Genomic DNA, 17,494 nt, shown 5'->3' on the forward strand with positions numbered 1-17,494 from the left:
TGGCCCTGATGTGCAAAGTCAACTTAAGAAGTATAGTTTCCCCAAGAGATGTAAAACAAACCTGAATTCCATAGAACAGAAAATAATACTGCCTAGATTTTTTCAATAAATACAGCAACAAATGAAAAAAGAGAATATATATTTTAATGTCTAAGGCATATAATAAAATTGTACCATTAATTTTTAAAATTATTTTTTGATTTTTACATCACCTTAATTACCTACTTCATCTTTCCTCTGCCTAGTAAGACATCCTCTGCAACAGATAATAAGAGAAAGAAAGAAAACAACACGACAAAAATAACCAGCAAATTAACCAAATTTACCAATAAATGTAACACCTCCCACTTTGAGAAATAATTATCACATCTATTCTCTTACACCTATTTACATCAATAAAATTAAACAAGGATTGTTTATTGTTGTTGGTTTCTTTTTATATTACTATATTCATTGTATGTATATTTTTTCAGTTCACCATAATTCACTTTGCATCAATCTATATGTTTGCTTATGCTTCTCTGTATACTATTTCTTAAAACATAGTAATATTCCATTATATTCATGTGTAGCATTTTTTTTTTAGCCAGATCATTTGGCATCTGTTTTATTTCCAGTTCTTTTCCCCTACAGGATGCTGCTATAAATATCTTGGAATATTATATTCCTGTCTTTGCCTTTATGATATTTTCCCTAGCATGGAATCTCTGTTAAAGCTATAGACATTTTAGTCATTTTCTTAACATTATTTTAAGTTGTTTCCCAGAATACCTGGGCTAATTTGGAGATCCACCAGCAGTGCTTCAGTGTGACTATCTCTTCACAACTGCTGAAACATTGAACATTCCTAACTTTTGTCATCTTTGCCAATTTACTAGGGGAAATTTGATCTGGTGTAAATTTTAGTGGTGTTTAGTCATTTACCATTCTTTTGCTCATATTCATTGATCAATTATCCGTTAGGAAATGGTTCTTAGTCTCTCATACTTTTATTGGTTCCCTATACATATTGACTATCATATCCTTAGAAAAAAGATAACAGGATGCAAATTCTTCCCAGTTGACAGCTTCTTTTTTAATCCTGTTTATTCACACAACACAATTTCAATTACATGTAACAAAGATTATTTATCTTTTCTTTGGTGATTAGCATAATCCTCTCCGACCAACTGACTTAGTCTCTCTTTCTCTCATTCCTACCTCCTCTCTATCCTATTACTGTGAAGGATACCTGATAAGTATTTTAATGACATGCTTTTTAATATTTAAGTCATATATATCTATGTCAAGCTTGTTAGGGCATATGATATGATTTTCCTAAGCTGAATTTTATTTCCAAATTGCTTTCCAGGACTTCCTGACTCCGGATCCAACATTATATCTATTTACTACAATATCTTGCCCCTTCAAATAGCTAGCATTTATAAAGTGCTTTAAGATTTGTAAAGTCCTTGATTATACCATCATTTGATGAGACTCAGTAAAAGTATAGTTTCCATTATTATAGTTTGAAAATATTCATTTGTCATTCCTTATCTTCCTAATACCCAATTAAGTCATTTCTGGTTCTAAGAAGCCTTTCCTGATTCCACAGATTAAAAGAGATTTCTCCCTCCAGTCTCTCATTTCATTGCTTGACCTCCCCTATTCATTTATCATATTATAACCATAATTCTCTATCTCTGTCTTTCTGTTTCTCTTTGTTTCTATCTGTTTCTCTCTCTCTTTCTCTCTTTTTGTCTCTGTCTCTCTGTCTCTCTGTCTTTGTCTCTGTCTCTCTCTCTCTCTCTCTGAATCTATCTGTCTATATTTCTTTCTATGTCTCTTCCTCTATTTAGGTCTCTGTCTCTGTTTCTGTCTCTGTCTCTCCTCCTCTACTATGTCTCCCATTGCTGAAAACAAAGCCCTTCCTATAGAAAGCGACTAATACATGTTTGTTTTCTTGAAATTGAATGCTTTGGATGAGCAGCTCACCTTTTCAATGAGTGAATGTCTTCCCCTTCTCCTCCCTACCCTCCTGTGATCCTATGATCTGGTTTTTATGCTGTTTATTCTTTCTGCTCCAGTTAATTATAGCCAGTCACAAACCAGAAGCCACTTTATCATTGAGCACAAACAGGATGGAGAGAACACAATTAATAGACAGAAGAATAACCCATGGCATTAGAGACCACCAGTTTAAGGTTTTTTCAGAGACTATCCCTAATACTGCCTTGTACAACCACTGTACTTTATCTTGAGCCTCACTTTCCCTTCACAATAGCTTTTGACTCCATATCACCTTTCTTTTTTTTTTTTTTTAATAACAGAACTGCTTCCAGTCCAGAGTCCATCTGCAGATATCTTTCACATTTTCTATGCCCAGGTAGTGCTCTAGAGCTCTACCTACTTGATAACATTAACCAAGGTTTGTAGCAGTAAGCATTATATGTAACGGGGACAAACTGCAACCATTCCCAATAAGATCAGGAGTAAAACAAGGTTGCCCACTATCACTGTTACTATTTCATATTGTATTAGAAATGCTAGCTTTGGCAATAAGAGTTGAGAAGGAGATTAAAGGAATAAGAATAGGCAATGAGGAAACCAAATTATCACTCTTTGCTGATGATATGATGGTATACTTAGAGAACCCCAGAGAATCTACCAAAAAGTTATTAGAAACAATCTACACCTTCAGCAAAGTTGCAGGATATAAAATAAACCCACATAAGTCATCAGCATTCTTATATATCACTAACAAAACCCAACAGTTAGAGTTACAAAAAGAAATTCCATTAAAAGTAACTACTGATTGTATAAAATATTTAGGAATCTATCTGCTAAGGGAAAATCAGAAACTGTATGAACAAAACTACAAAACACTTTCCACACAAATTAAGTCTGATCTAACCAACTGGAAAAATATTAAATGCTCTTGGATTGGGCAAGCAAATATAATAAAGATGACAATACTACCTAAATTAATCTACTTATTTAACGCTATACCAATCAGACTCCCAAAAAACTACTTTGATGAACTAGAAAAAATAACAACACAGTTCATATGGAAAAACAAAAGGTCAAGAATTTCAAGGGAATTAATGAAAAAAAATCAAATGAAGGTGGCCTAGCTGTACCAGATCTAAAATTATATTATAAAGCAGCAGTTACTAAAACCATCTGGTATTGGCTAAGAAATAGACTAGTTGATCAATGGAATAGGTTAGGTTCAAAGGACAAAACAGCCAATAACTTTAATAATATAGTGTTTGACAAACCCAAAGACACCAGTTTCTGGGATAAGAATGCATTATTTGACAAAAATTGCTGGGAAAATTGGAAATCAGTATGGCAGAAACTAGGCATTGACCCACACTTAACACCGTACACCAAGATAAGGTCAAAATGGGTTCATGACCTAGACATAAAAAATGAGATGATAAATAAATTGGAAGAGCATAGGATAGTTTACCTCGCAGACCTGTGGAAGAGGGAGGAATTTATGACCAAAGAAGAACTAGAGATCACTATTGACCACAACATAGAAAATTTTGATTATATCAAATTGAAAAGTTTTTGTACAAACAAAACTAATGCAGACAAGATTAGAAGGGAAACAATAAACTGGGAAAACATTTTTACAATCAAAGTTCTGATAAAGGCCTCATTTCCAAAATATATAGAGAATTGACTCTAATCTTTAAGAAATCAAACCATTCTCCAGTTGATAAATGGTCAAAGGATATGAACAGACAATTCTCAGACGAAGAAATTGAAACTATTTATAGACATATGAAAATATGCTCCAAATCATTATTAATCAGAGAAATGCAAATTAAGACAACTCTGAGATACCACTACACACCTGTCAGATTGGCTAGAATGACAGGGAAAGATAATGCAGAATGTTGGAGGGGATGTGGGAAAACAGGGACACTGATACATTATTGGTGGTTGTGAACACATCCAGCCATTCTGGAGAGCAATTTGGAACTATGCTCAAAAAGTTATCAAAATGTGCATACCCTTTGATCCAGCAGTGTTTCTACTGGGCTTATACCCCAAAGAGATACTAAAGAAAGGAAAGGGACCTGTATGTGCCAAAATGTTTGTGGCAGCCCTATTTGTAGTGGCTGGAAGCTGGAAAATGAAAGGATGTCCATCAATTGGAGAATGGTTGAGTAAATTGTGGTATATGAATGTTATGGAATATTATTGTTCTGTAAGGAATGACCAGCAGGATGAATACAGAGAGGACTGGCGAGACTTACATGAACTGATACTGAGTGAAATGAGCAGAACCAGGAGATCATTATATACCTCAACAACGATACTATTTGAGGATGTATTCTGATGGAAGTGGATCTCTTCGATAAAGAGAGCTTTAATTGATCAAAAATGGACAGAAGCAGCTACACCCAGAGAAAGAACACTGGGAAATGAATATAAACTGCTTGCATTTTTGTTTTTCTTCCCGGGTTATTTCTACCTTCTGAATTCAATTCTCCCTGTGCAACAAGAAAACTGTTTGGTTCTGCACACATATATTGTATCTAGGATATACTGCAACCCATTCAACATGTAAAGGACTGCTTGCCATCCGGGGGAAGGGGTGGAGGGAGGGAGGGGAAAAATCGGAACAGAAATGAATGCAAGGGATAATGCTGTAAAAAATTACCCTGGCATGCATTCTATCAATAAAAAGTTATTTAAAAAAAAAAAAAAAACATTAACCAAGATTTGTCATCTGACCCACCCCTAACCAATAGGCTTCAAAATCATTGATTTGACTTTCTGTATATTATTTGAACTTTCACTTTTAGATAGAACACAGAATATAGTCACACTCTAGGATATCTCCCATAGATGCCAAGGTAGGCAATGCCATGAATACCAAGTGTGACCTTATGTAAGTCTCCTCTGTCTTTTGGCTTTTGTTTTCTATAATAAAATGAGGTGGACTAGGTGAATGTGGAATGAGATGGCATGCCAGGTATGAGTGCTTAGGGAGGGGAGGGGGATGTTGGATTTGATAATCTCCAAATTCCCACTCATCTTTATGACTCTCAATGCTATGATTTCTCACTCCCTCATTTACCCTTTTCCCAATACTTTATTGAGGGAAATGGACCAGAAAGCCTGATGACTTGAGAGAGGACTTCCAGGGAGGTCCATGGAGTCTGCTAGGGAAGAAGAATGTGTGTGTCAATTTGTGGCAGAGGCGGGGAATATCCATGAGTGGAGAACAGATGAGGTGGTGGATAGAAAGTTAGAATCCAGGAAACTGGGTTCATATCCGGCTAGTGACTAACTGTGAGTATGGGGAAAAGCTCTTAACCTCTTTGATGATCAGTTAATTCAATTTTAAAATGGAGATAATAAGATATCTGCAACTCAGAATTCTTTGTGATTTACTTGAGGGGAGCAGAGCCAGGATGGCAGAGAGAGTACAGGTCTTTGTTTGACCTTTTCCTGTTTTCCCACAGATCAATACTACATGAAGCTTCTGAATGGGTTTAAAGCAACAGAACCCACAAATATTTAGAGTGTAACAAATTTCCAGCAGAAGATATTTTGGAAGAATTTCATAAAAGGTTTGTTTCAAAAAAGGTTTACTTGAAATGATGTCTATAAAATATTTTGCAATTTTCAAATTGTTGCACAAAAAGTTTATTACTATTATTTGAGAAAGAATGACTATTAAGTCCCTCTCTCTATGGCACCCAAGGTTACATGATATCAGACACCTCCAAATAGATTCAAAATACAAACTCTGGTCATTTCTCTACTAGAACCTGACATGCTTCAGGCTTTTGAATGAACACAAGGACTGTGGACCAAGGGCTAAAGGAATTTGCAAATTGAAGGCATTTCAGGAATAGAGGATTAAGTGGGCTCAGGAGATGAGGCACTGAATTTTTAAAAATAATATCTTTTTTATTTTCAAAATACATGTAAAGAAAGTTTTCAACATTTATGCTTGAAAAACTGCATTCCAAAAATTTTCCCTCACCTTCTCCCCCTAGACAGTATGTAATCCAATATATGTTAAACATGGGCACACTGTATTAGGAAGGGGGCTATAGCCCAGTTCCTGAAAATATGTTCAGAGTTAAAAAAAGAGGAGAATGAATGAGACTGTGGTGGGAGTCCTAGAGGAGAAGGAATTAACTAGCATTAGGGAATAATCATTCTAGCAGCAAATTAGTAGTTGCCAGTTTCCTATGTGAAAGCTGAATTCCTTTTGACAAACGGGACTGACTCAGGAACTGGAAGCAGCCTTTAAGCACTGATCCTTTCTCCGGTCCCATCTCCCATAACTCAGAGGGGGGTACTTTTCACCTTTGAGCTCAGGTCTGATCTCTGGTTTCTAACACCACCCATGATCAAAGGTCACAAGAGGGAACGACAGGCATAAGAGGCTAGTCTGAAGGGGGAGGCCCAGACACAGGATCTACCATTTGGTAGCTCTCTTCTACCTAAGAAGGAGAGGATAGAGTATCCACCTCCCCCAGACAGGGCACATTCTCTCCCAGGAAGGAAACAACTCCCTTCCCATAAACACATAGAAAAGAAATAGATACTAAGTCACCCTCTCCTAGAAAGGAAGAAAATATATCATACCCATTTGGTGGTATCTGAACCTAATTATATAGTCTTTTTTTAAAATAACTTTTTATTGATAAACACATGCCAGGGTAATTTTTTACAACATTATCCCTTGCATTCATTTCTGTTCCGATTTTTCCCCTCCCTCCTTCTACCCCCTCCCCCAGATGGCAAGCAGTCCTTTACATGTTGAATAGGTTACAGCATATCCTAGATACAATATATGTGTGCAGAACCGAACAGTTTTCTTGTTGCACAGGGAGAATTGAATTCAGAAGGTAGAAATAACCTGGGAAGAAAAACAAAAATGCAAGCAGTTTATATTCATTTCCCAGTGTTCTGTCTTTGGGTGTAGCTGCTTCTGTCCATCTTTGATCAATTAAAGCTCTCTTTATCGAAGAGATTCACTTCCATCAGAATACATCCTCAAACAGTATCATTATTGAGGTATATAATGATCTCCTGGTTCTGCTCATTTCACTTAGCATCAGTTCATGTAAGTCTCGCCAGTCTTCTCTGTATTCATCCTGCTGGTCATTCCTTACAGAACAATAATATTTCATAACATTCATATACCACAATTTACTCAACCATTCTCCAATTGATGGACATCCTTTCATTTTCCAGCTTCCAGCCACTACAAACAGGGCTGCCACAGACATTTTGGCACATACAGGTCCCTTTCCTTTCTTTAGTATCTCTTTGGAGTATAAGCCCAGTAGAAACACTGCTAGGGTATGCACATTTTGATAACTTTTTGAGCATAGTTCCAAATTGCTCTCCAGAATGGCTGGATGTGTTCACAATTCCACCAACAATGTATCAAGAGTCCCTGTTTTCCCACATCCCCTCCAACATTCTGCATTATCTTTCCCTGTCATTCTAGCCAATCTGACAGGTGTGTAGTGGTATCTCAGAGTTGTCTTAATTTGCATTTCTCTGATTAATAATGATTTGGAGCATATTTTCATATGTTTATAAATAGTTTCAATTTCTTCGTCTGAGAATTGTCTGTTCACATCCTTTGACCATTTATCAATTGGAGAATGGTTTTATTTCTTATAGATTAGAGTCAATTCTCTATATATTTTGGAAATGAGGCCTTTATCAGAACTTTGATTGTAAAAATGTTTTCCCAGTTTATTGTTTCCCTTCTAATCTTGTCTGCATTAGTTTTGTTTGTACAAAAACTTTTCAATTTGATATAATCAAAATTTTCTATGTTGTGGTCAGTAGTGATCTCTAGTTCTTCTTTGGTCATAAATTCCTCCCTCTTCCATAGGTCTGCGAGGTAAACTATCCTATGCTCTTCCAATTTATTTATCATCTCATTTTTTATGTCTAGGTCATGAACCCATTTTGACCTTATCTTGGTGTACGGGGTTAAGTGTGGGTCAATGCCTAGTTTCTGACATACTGATTTCCAATTTTCCCAGCAATTTTTGTCAAATAATGCATTCTCATCCCAGAAACTGGTGTCTTTGGGTTTGTCAAACACTATATTATTAAAGTTATTGGCTGTTTTGTCCTTTGAACCTAACCTATTCCATTGATCAACTAGACTATATCTTAGCCAATACCAGATGGTTTTAGTAACTGCTGCTTTATAATATAATTTTAGATCTGGTACAGCTAGGCCACCTTCATTTGATTTTTTTTTCATTAATTCCCTTGAAATTCTTGACCTTTTGTTTTTCCATATGAACTTTGTTGTTATTTTTTCTAGTTCATCAAAGTAGTTTTTTGGGAGTCTGATTGATATAGCGTTAAATAAATAGATTAATTTAGGTAGTATTGTCATCTTTATTATATTTGCTTGCCCAATCCAAGAGCATTTAATATTTTTCCAGTTAGTTAGATTAGACTTAATTTGTGTGGAAAATGTTTTGTAGTTTTGTTCATACAGTTTCTGATTTTCCCTTGGCAGATAGATTCCTAGATATTTTATACAATCAGTAGTTACTTTAAATGAAATTTCTTTTTGTAACTCTAACTGTTGGGTTTTGTTAGTGATATATAAGAATGCTGATGACTTATGTGGGTTTATTTTATATCCTGCAACTTTGCTGAAGGTGTGGATTGTTTCTAATAACTTTTTGGTAGAGTCTCTGGGGTTCTCTAAGTATACCATCATATCATCAGCAAAGAGTGATAATTTGGTTTCCTCATTGCCTATTCTTATTCCTTTAATCTCTTTCTCAACTCTTATTGCCAAAGCTAGCATTTCTAATACAATATTAAATAGTAACGGTGCTAGTGGGCAACCTTGTTTTACTTCTGATCTTATTGGGAATGGTTGCAGTTTGTCCCCATTACATATGATGCTTACTGCTGGTTTTAAATAGATGCTATTGATTATTTTAAGGAAAAGTACATTTATTCCTATACTTTCAAGAGTTTTTAATAGGAATGGATGTTGGATTTTATCAAATGCTTTTTCTGCATCTATTGAAATGATATGGTTTTTGTTAATTTGACTATTAATATGGCCAATTATATTGATAGTTTTCCTAATATTGAACCAGCCCTGCATTCCTGGTATAAATCCTACTTGATCATGGTGTATTATCCTGGGGATGATTTTCTGTAGTCTTTTTGCTAATATCTTATTTAAGATTTTAGCATCAATATTCATTAGGGAGATTGGTCTATAATTTTCTTTCTCTGTTTTCAACCTACCTGGTTTAGGTATCAGTACCATGTCTGTGTCATAAAAGGAGTTTGGTAGGACTCCTTCATTCCCTATTTTTTCAAATAGTTTATAAAGCATTGGGGCTAATTGTTCTTTGAATGTTTGGTAGAATCCACATGTAAATCCATCTGATCCCGGGGATTTTTTTTTAGGGAGTTGATTAATAGCTTGTTCTATTTCTTTTTCTGAAATGGGACTATTTAAGCAATTTACTTCCTCTTCTGATAATCTGGGAAGCCTATATTTTTGGAGGTAGTCATCCATTTCACTTAGGTTATCAAATTTATTGGCATAAAGTTGGGCAAAGTAACCCCTTATTATTTCTTTAATTTCCTCTTCATCAGTGGTAAGTTCTCCTTTTTCATTTTTAAGACTGCCAATTTGATTTCCCTCTCTCTTTTTTCTAATCAGGTTTACCAAAGGTTTATCAATTTTATTGGTTTTTTCATAAAACCAACTCTTAGTTTTATTTATTAGTTCAATAGTTTTTTTTTTTTACTTTCTATATTATTAATTTCTCCTTTTAATTTTAGAATTTCAAGTTTAGTAATTGATTGGGGGTTTTTAATTTGGACTTTTTCTAACTTTTTCAGTTCCAGGCCCAATTCATTGATTTTCTCTTTTTCTATTTTATTCAAGTAAGCCTCTAAGGATATAAAATTTCCCCTTATTACTGCTTTGGCTGCATCCCATAAATTTTGATATGATGTCTCATCATTGTCAATATCTTGAGTGAAATTATTAATTGTGTCTATAATTTGCTGTTTCACCCAATCATTCTTTAAGATGAGATTATTTAGTTTCCAGTTACTTTTTGGTCTATTTACACCTAACTTTTTGTTGAATGTAGCTTTTATTGCATTGTGATCTGAAAAGAAAGCATTTACTATTTCTGCCTTCCTGCATTTAATTTTGAGGTCTTTATGTCCTAATATATGGTCAATTTTTGTGTAGGTTCCATGAACTGCTGAGAAGAAAGTATACTCCTGTCTGTCACCATTCAGTTTTCTCCAGAGATCTATCATATCTAATTTTTCTAATATTCTATTTACCTCTTTAATTTCTTTCTTATTTGTTTTGTGATTTGATTTATCTAAATCTGAGAGTGCAAGATTGAGATCTCCCACTATTATAGTTTTGCTGTCTATTTCTTCTTGCAACTCTCTTAGCTTCTCTTTAAGGAAGTTAGATGCTATACCACTTGGTGCATATATGTTTAATACTGATATTGCTTCATTGTCTATAGTACCCTTAAGCAAGTTATAGTTTCCTTCCTTATCTCTTTTAATTAGATCAATCTTTGCTTTTGCTTGATCTGAGATAAGGATGGCTACCCCTGCTTTTTTGACTTCACCTGAAGCATAATAGATTCTGCTCCAGCCTTTTACCCTTACTCTGTATGTATCTCCCTGTTTTAAATGTGTTGCCTGTAAACAACAGATTTTAGGGTTCTGACTTTTGATCCAGTCTGCTATCCGCCTCCTCTTTATAGGAGAGTTCATCCCATTCACATTTGCGGTTAAAATAACCAATTCTGTATTTCCTGCCATCCTAATATCCCCAGATTATACTTTTCTTTTTCTTGCCCTCCTTTCCTTCTTCCCTAGTATTAAACTTATTGGTCCCACTAACGTCACGCAGCTCTCCCTCTTTAGTATCCCTCCTTCCTCCCTTTGAATCCCTTCCCCTTTCTTGTACCCTTCCCTTATTACTCTTTTTCCTTCTCCCTTTTCCTCTCCCACTTTTTCATGAAGTGAGAGAAGAATCTCTGTAAAACAAATATGTCAATTGTTTCCTCTTTGAGCCAACTCTGATGAGAGTAGGATTCACACAATGTTCCTCCCCCTCTCTAAGTTCCCTCATATATGATAGGTTTCCTTTGTCTCATTGTCACATGTAGTTTCCCTCTTTTTATCTCACTTCTTCCCTTTTTCTGACACTATCCCCTTTCCATTTCTACTTCCCTTTTTTATGTTATATTGGTAAAATCAAATTATACATATAGTTTTTATGTATATTCACAACAGAAATACAGTTCTCAAGAGTTCCTTTTACCTTTTTCTCCTTCTCTTGATTCCTGTTGTTGAAGATCAGATTTTTTGTTTAAGTCTGGTTTTTTCCTTAGAAACAGATGGAATTCCTCTATTTCATTAAATGTCCATCTTCTTTCGTGGAAAAAAATACTCAGCTTAACTGGGTAGTTTATTCTTGGCTGCATTCCAAGTTCTTTTGCCTTTCGGAATATCTGATTCCAGACCCTTCGATCCTTTAATGTTGAGGCAGCCAGATCTTGCGTGACCCTTATTGTGGCATCTCGCTATTTGAACTGTTTTTTCCTGGCTGCTTGTAAAATTTTTTCTTTAGTCTGAAAATTCTGAAGTTTGTCCACAATATTCCTTGGAGTCTTTATTTTAGGGTCTTTTTCAGAAGGTGTTCAATGAATTCTTTCAATGCTTATTTTCCCTTCCAGTTCTATTACTTCTGGGCAGTTCTCTTTGATGATTTCCTGTAAAATAGTATCTAGGCTCTTTTTTTCATCATAATTTTCTGGCAGTCCGATGATCCTTAGATTATCTCTCCTAGATCTATTTTCCAGGTCTGTTGTTTTTCCAAGTAAATATTTGACATTTTTTTCCAATCTTTCATTTTTTTGGTTTTGCTTGACTGATTCTTGATGTCTCAATGAGTCAGTCATTTCTGTTTGTTCAGTTCTGATTTTTAGAGAGTTATTTTCTTCATTCGCTTTTTTTACTTCTTTTTGTATATGTCCAATTGAGTTGTTTTGCTCTATGGATTTTTTTTCCCCATTTCACTAATTTTTTTTTTTTAGAGTTATTTTCTTTTTCCAATTCACAAATTCTGTTTCCCTGCACTTCTTGGGAGTTTTTTTACCTTTTCCAATTCACATTTCAGGAAGTTGTTTTCTTTTTCCACTTTATCAAAATTTTCTTTTAGTGAGTTATATGCCTTTTCTGTACTCTCTTGCATAGCTTCTCTTTCCTTTCCCCATTTCTCTTCTAGTTCTCTTTTTAGGTTTTTAACAGTGTCTTCTAGGAGAGCCTTTTGTATTGGGGACCAAGAGTTGTCTGGAGACTGTCTGCTATTAGTTTCTTCAGGGTTGAAAAGCTGTTCTCTTTCTGTATAGAAACTATCAATCATTCTTTTGATTTTTTTACTCATTTTGTTAAAGCCTGTAGGGTCTGCCTTCAGAGCCAGGAGGTTACCAGCTTCCTCTGCAGAGCAGTGAAAGGTGTATGGAAGGGTAGCTGGCCTGCCAGCCAGCTACAAAAAGCAGTGAGGTACTGGAGTACTCTGGGAAAGAGTTCCCCACCCGGGAGTAACTCAGGCCTGCAGGGCCGAGCTGGGAAAGTGCCCTGCAAAGAACCCTGGATGTGTGAGATAACGACTGCCCTGGGGCTAGACACTTAGCAGTGAGAGTTTCATTGCTCCAAGCCAAACCCTGCCCTGGGGCTGTGGGTGTTAGCAGTTGAGCAGTGAATGGATTTGCAGGGACAGGAAGTGTCTGCCTGAGAAGAGAAGTCAGCTGGGGAGGTTCTATTGCCCCAGGCCGAGCCCCCCACTCTGCCGATTAGACACTGCCCAGGCTGTGCCCCGCTGTCGTGCAGATTAGTAACTGCCCCCGCAAAAGCCCCGAACTGCCGGATGTGGCCGCAGGGCTGTGGTAAAGTCTGCTTGAGTCACTTCCAGGTTTGAGGGGTTACAGCCAGATCTCGTTAGGTTCTGGTGTTTTTTAGAGTCCCCTCTGTTTTAGGCTTTAATTTCTCTGCCAGTTTACTGCTTTGTAATGAAGGCAGAGCAGTTAGCCCATAGCAGAGTGGTCCCTATAACTTCTCTAGCCACAGAGATCACCCCTGCCTCTGGTCTGCTCAGGACACTAGTCTCTCCCTGCCTGTGCTAGTCTCTTCCTGGCCCCTCAGGACAAACCTTTCCTGGCGAGCTTCCAGATGGACTTTGGCTGGTAAGATGTAGTGCTTCTTATCTTCATGAATTTAAGCAGTGAAGAGTTATTTTTAGGCTGGATTAAATAGTTGGTTATGAGGGTAATGAGAGGAGCTTAGAGAGTCGTGTGTGCCTGCTCCGCCATCTTGGCTCCACCCCTGTTTGCCTAATTATATAGTCTTAAGAAGAAAGATAGCTTCTGTCAGATAAAGCCCTGACCATCATCCCAACTCCATTACATACAGTAGGACCATTGTATAGAACATGGCTTATCTCTATTTCCTCCAATAAATTCTTGTCTCTATGCCAGTTTACATTTCTAATTCCTGAGGAATTGAAGATTGGGTGAGAACTTAAGATAGATGTATTGTCACCCTCCTCCAAAGGATTCACTCTCCCTAAGGAATGTCCTCTTTTCCCTAGGCTCATATTAGTCAATGCTCCTGAGACTGGTTTAGGGATGCTTCCTTCTTTCTCTCAAGTTTCATACACCATCTCTGCTTGAATCTCTGGGGCCAGATTTGCTCCCTTGCTCTTTTTTTTTTTTTTTTTTTATCTTTTAGTGGGAATAACACTTTATTTTTTTTAATTAAATAACTTTATTGACAGAATCCATGCCAAGGTAATTTTTTACAACATTATTCCTTGCACTCACTTCTGTTCTGATTTTTCCTTTCCCTCCCTACACCCCCTCCCCCAAATGGCAAGCAGTCCTATACATGTTAAATATGTCACAGTATATCTTAGATACAGAAGGTAGAAATAACCCAGGAAGAAAAACAAAAAGGCAAACAGTTTACATTCATTTCCCAGTGTTCTTTCTTTGGGTGTAGCTGCTTCTGTCCATCATTGATCAATTGAAACTGAGTTAGATCTCTTTGTCAAAGAAATCCACTTCCATCAGAATTGTTGTTGAAGTATATAATGATCTCCTGGTTCTGCTCATTTCACTTAACATCAGTTCACATAAGTCCCTCCAAGCCTCTCTGTATTCATCCGCTGATCATTTCTTACAAAACAATAATATTCCATAATGTTTATATACCACAATTTACCTAACCATTCTCCAATTGATGGGCATCCATTCATTTTCCAGTTTCTAGCCCCTACAAACAGGGCTGTCATAAACATTTCAGTACATACAGATCCCTTTCTCTTCTTTAGTATCATTTTGGTGTATAAGCCCAGTAGTAGCACTGCTGGATCAAAGGGTATGCACAGTTTGATAACTTTTAAGACATAATTCCAGATTGCTCTCCAGAATGGTTGGATTCTTTCACAACTCCACCAACAATGCATCAGTGTCCCAGTTTTCCCACAACCTCTCCAACATTCATCATTATTTTTTCCTGTCATCTTAGCCAATCTGACAGGTGTGTAGTGGTATCTCAGAGTTGTCTTAATTTGCATTTCTCTGATCAATAGTGATTTGGAACACTCTTTCATATGACTAGAAATAGTTTCAATTTCTTTGTCTGAGAATTTTCTGTTCATATCCTTTGACCATTTATCAATTGGAGAATGACTTGATTTCTTATAAATTAGAGTCAATTCTCTATATATTTTGGAAATGAGGCCTTTATCAGAACCTTTAACTATGAAGATGTTTTCCCAGTTTGTTGCTTCCCTTCTAATCTTGTTTGCATTAGTTTTGTTTGTACAAAGCCTTTTTAATTTGATGTAATCAAAATTTTCTATTTTGTGATCAATAATGGTCTCTAGTTCATCTTTGGTCACAAATTTCTTCCTCTTCTACAAGTCTGAGAGATAAACTATCCTATGTTCCTCTAATTTATTTATAATCTTGTTCTTTATGCCCAAATCATGGACCCAATTTGATCTTATCTTGGTATACGGTGTTAAGTGTGGGTCCATGCCTAATTTCTGCCATGCTAATTTCCAGTTTTCCCAGCAGTTTTTTGTCAAATAATGAATTCTTATCCCAAAGGTTAGGATCTTTGGGTTTGTCAAACACTAGATTATTAAAGTTATTGACTGTTTTGTCCTTTGAATCTAACCTATTCCATTGATCAACTAGTCTATTTCTTAGCCAATACCAAATGGTTTTTGTGACTGCTGCTTTATAATATAGTTTTAGATCAGGTACAGCTAGGCCACCTTCATTTGATCTTTTTTTTCATTAATTCCCTTGAGATTTTTGATCTTTTGTTCTTCCATATGAGTTTTGTTGTTATTTTTTCTAGATCATTAAAATATTTTCTTGGAAGTCTGATTGGTATAGCACTAAATAAATAGATTAGTTTAGGGAGTATTGTCATCTTTATTATATTTGTTCGGCCTATCCAAGAGCACTTAACATTTTTCCAATTATTTAAGTCTGACTTTATTTGTGTGGAAAGTTTTTTGTAATTTTGCTTATATAATTCCTGACTTTCCTTTGGTAGATAGTTCCCCAGATATTTTATGCTGTTGACAATTATTTTGAATGCTCCCTTGCTCTTTGTTGGAAACATGTATGAAGAGACACAGACATCCTTCTACAGAGTAAGTAGCTGATCTTGATCCAGATTCAAGTCAGTTATTTGCATGTAACACAAAGATGCAATTTATCTGTGTCTTTTTCAATACCTTCCTATGTCTTCAAAGAAAATTACCCCAGCCCATTATTAGCAATTATTTGATCCTAGACTTATAATTGATATATTTGTACCATTTACTGATTAGCACTCCTCCTATAAAAATCATTTATTTTTCCCTACCCTCCTCCTATCATAAAGACTGAATCACCATATCCCTGTCATAGACATGGACTTAGTTATGTTACCATGTTAATATCCCATGTCTCATCAATAATACCAACTCCCTGTCTTCCTATCACACAATTCCATTCTCCCCTCTTCTGTTTCCTCCAGGTATAATGAAGACGATCAGACCATGGGGCTCCATTTTCTCACTTTTTTCCGTTTCCTTCTTCTTCCAGATGCTCACATTGACCTCAGGTAAGACTGATTGCTCTTATTCATTTCCCAGGACTTGAAAAATGTTTCTTGAGAACTGAATTATGATCCTATTAAGATTTGATTCTCTCTGCCACATGATCATTTGTTACAATCAACAATTCTCTTATTACCAAAAGTTACCTCCAAGTTCTTTCATATTTCTCCCTATTTTTCCTTTTCTCCCTCTTGGATTCTTCCTGGGACCCTATCTTTTTCTACATATCTAGCAAACCTGGATTTCATCTCAATATTTGAACAAAGCATGATGATCATTAGTTGTAACAAAGTTGTAATAGTTAATTACTATAGTTAACTATTGCCATCTCTCTGAAACATCCACTCTTCTAAGGGCTTATAAGCCACAATAGGCTGCCATGATCCATCTTTGATTTATGAGAGACAACAAATTACTATTCTTTAATTAATTATTCACTAGATGAAATTAACAAAATAATAAATTATCCAGAAAATTTGTCTCTCAAACTTTTTAATCTGCCACATGAGAATAGGGGAATAGATTTGTTCTGCTTTCTGATGAAACAAGATTTTGAATTCTGTCTCTTGGTAGCATGGAGTCACTCTTCATTAAACAAATATGTCCTCTTAAACAAGAGACAAAAGGATTCTACTCCAAGGGAATATAAACAGCATGTTTCATGGCAGTTCCAAAAATAACCAAATCTAAAGAGCTAGACTGGTGTGGCAAAGGAGTTTGTACCTCTGATCTCAAGTCAAGAAAATTAGTCCCAAGTTGGTCTTGGAAAACACACCATGAAGGGTGTGTTCTAGATAAGATACCTTATTCCTCTCCTGCACCTCTTCTGCACCTATGTAGATGTGAGATTCTATTCTCAAATTTTTTTTCAATGTAATGTTAAGTTCCAATGTTAATTTTTCAGATTTCAACAGACAGAGGAAAGAAAAGGGGAAGATTGAGAGGAAGAAAGAGGAAAGAGGAAACCTAAAAAGAAAGAAGAAAGTACCCAGGGAGGGATATAGAAGAAGCATCATTTTGCTCAATTTCTAGTTATCCAACACACACACACACAGAGAGAAAGAGAGAGAGAGAGAGAGAGAGAGAGAGAGAGAGAGAGAGAGAGAGAGACAGAGAGACAGAGAGAGTGCTAGTATATTGATAAGACAAAAGAGGGGCCAAATACCAGACATTCACAAATCAATTTGACTAAAGAATACTTTGGTCCTTTAAATATACTGAGAAGACTCATAATTCTAAATAGAATAGGTCTAATAAAATAGATATGACATAGGATTAAGGAAGCATGATGATGCT

General features: G+C 35.9%; 1 long non-coding RNA gene across 1 annotated transcript; it reads left to right on the forward strand.

Annotated features, from left to right (window-relative positions):
• Positions 1-5,003: 5,003 nt before the first annotated feature.
• LOC127544658 (uncharacterized) lies at positions 5,004-17,266 on the forward strand. The gene is made up of 4 exons (XR_007949506.1): positions 5,004-5,295; positions 5,469-5,576; positions 16,117-16,203; positions 17,103-17,266. It is a non-coding gene; the product is annotated as an uncharacterized LOC127544658 (long non-coding RNA).
• The last annotated feature ends 228 nt before the right edge of the window (positions 17,267-17,494 follow it).

The sequence above is a fragment of the Antechinus flavipes genome, chromosome 1 (genome assembly GCF_016432865.1).
Source record: "Antechinus flavipes isolate AdamAnt ecotype Samford, QLD, Australia chromosome 1, AdamAnt_v2, whole genome shotgun sequence".
Taxonomy (NCBI): Eukaryota; Metazoa; Chordata; class Mammalia; order Dasyuromorphia; family Dasyuridae; genus Antechinus; species Antechinus flavipes.